We start from the raw sequence: 2,500 nt of genomic DNA on the forward strand, positions 1-2,500 counted from the left end.
GCGGCGGCGCATCCTCAACGCACACAGTCCTCAATCGGACCAGCACACTGCAGATGTCCACCGCGCTTCGCACCGGGCCGGCGAGGACCCACTTTGGCTGCACGGCGCCGCGCGCAGGGTGCCCCGGCGCGCAGGTGCGCCGCCTGCCGCGTCCGTCGGCCGGCGCGCCTGCCACTGGGCGCCCCCACCAGCCGGCTGTAGCGCGTGCGCCCACGCACCGCGCGGCCAGCACGCCGGGCGGCCCCCCCTCACCGGCCGGGGACAGTCCCACCCACCCACAGCCGCGTATCGCTTCACACCCAGATTCACATTCACGTTCGTTGGTATGGTGGGGACCGCTTCGTAGCTGTACCGATCGTTGCCCTCACAGATGTACCTCCAGCAAGGACAACCGCACCACAACGGGTTACCAGTTGATCATGTGCGTAACGTCACCAGTAAACGTACACGTCCATCCCCGTTTGCAAAGTCAACTATTATTGCATGCCTGCCTGTCAGGTGTCAAGACACACTACATCCGCTCACATCCACGCAACAAAATGTGCCCGACTAGAGGGCACGTGGAAGGTGCCCCCGTACGTATGCGATGTCCATTGCGCGACCAACTGTCAACCGGCCTCTGTAGCATGTCGCAGATGTGGAACGCGGGGCACCGTGCTATCACATTGTGTGAGAAGAGACTACTACGTCTGCATACACGCGCCACTACATGAACAGACGGCTCATGCTGATCGCCATCCACTGCGTCCATTACTCCCACACGTCTCTATGGCGTACCACACTGCAATGCAGCTGTTATGGGGAGATGACACGTAGCTGTGTACACAAAATTCTGAGCGGGTTGCGGTTGGACAACAATACATTAATGTAACGTGTCATATGCCAATTACAGAGCAGGGTAAGGCACAACGTGGGTTAGGTTAAGGCACAACGTGGGTTAGGTTAAGGCACAACGTGGGTTAGGTTAAGGCACAACGTGGGTTAGGTTAAGGCACAACGTGGGTTAGGTTAAGGCACAACGTGGGTTAGGTTAAGGCACAACGTGGGTTAGGTTAAGGCACAACGTGGGTTAGGTTAAGGCACAACGTGGGTTAGGTTAAGGCACAACGTGGGTTAGGTTAAGGCACAACGTGGGTTAGGTTAAGGCACAACGTGGGTTAGGTTAAGGCACAACGTGGGTTAGGTTAAGGCACAACGTGGGTTAGGTTAAGGCACAACGTGGGTTAGGTTAAGGCACAACGTGGGTTAGGTTAAGGCACAACGTGGGTTAGGTTAAGGCACACCGTGGGTTAGGTTAAGGCACACCGTGGGTTAGGTTAAGGCACAACTTGGGGGTAGATTGCGGTGCAAATTGCATTACATTGCGGTGCAAATTGCATTACATTGCGGTGCAAATTGCATTACATTGCGGTGCAAATTGCATTACATTGCGGTGCAAATTGCATTACATTGCGGTGCAAATTGCATTACATTGCGGTGCAAATTGCATTACATTGCGGTGCAAATTGCATTACATTGCGGTGCAAATTGCATTACATTGCGGTGCAAATTGCATTACATTGCGGTGCAAATTGCATTACATTGCGGTGCAAATTGCGTTACATTGCGGTGCAAATTGAGTTACATTGCGGTGCAAATTGAGTTACATTGCGGTGCAAATTGAGGTAGGTTAAGGTGCAACACAGGTTAGGTTAAGGTGCAACATAGGTTAGGGTGCAAGATGGGTTAGGTTAAGGTGCAAGATGGGTTAGGTTAAGGTGACATAGGTTAGGGTGCAAGATGGGTTAGGTTAAGGTGCAAGATGGGTTAGGTTAAGGTGCAAGATGGGTTAGGTTAAGGTGCAAGATGGGTTAGGTTAAGGTGCAAGATGGGTTAGGTTAAGGTGCAAGATGGGTTAGGTTAAGGTGACATAGGTTAGGTTAAGGTGACATAGGTTAGGTTAAGGTGACATAGGTTAGGTTAAGGTGACATAGGTTAGGTTAAGGTGACATAGGTTAGGTTAAGGTGACATAGGTTAGGTTAAGGTGACATAGGTTAGGTTAAGGTGACATAGGTTAGGTTAAGGTGACATAGGTTAGGTTAAGGTACAAACTGGGTTGTGTTATGGTACACATTGCGTTGTAGTACAGTACACGTTAGGTTTGGGTACGGTACACAATGTGGTATGGGATGGCGTGTTGTGGGGGGGGGGGGTGAGGTTCGTTGATATCGACCGTAGGACGTGGATGCCCGAGGCAGCGTCAGTGTGTCAAAGGAGTTATGTCACGTCGGGATGCGCTTTTCGCTAGTGAGAGGGGGCGAGCCGTGTCTGTGGTTGCGGCAGACCTGTGTGTTTCATTCCTGCCAGTGTGTTTGTGCTGTAAGACGAGGCAGTGTGGTGATGTTGGGTGCACCCCTGTGTAGGACATGTGTGGGTGTTGGTGGCTTCTCTGAGCAATTGTGGTTGTCGGACGAGTGGGGTATTCTGTTTTATGATTGGACCTCCCGGTCTGGTTATCAT

This window comes from Schistocerca cancellata, chromosome 7 (assembly GCF_023864275.1).
Source record: "Schistocerca cancellata isolate TAMUIC-IGC-003103 chromosome 7, iqSchCanc2.1, whole genome shotgun sequence".
In the NCBI taxonomy this organism is placed as follows: domain Eukaryota; kingdom Metazoa; phylum Arthropoda; class Insecta; order Orthoptera; family Acrididae; genus Schistocerca; species Schistocerca cancellata.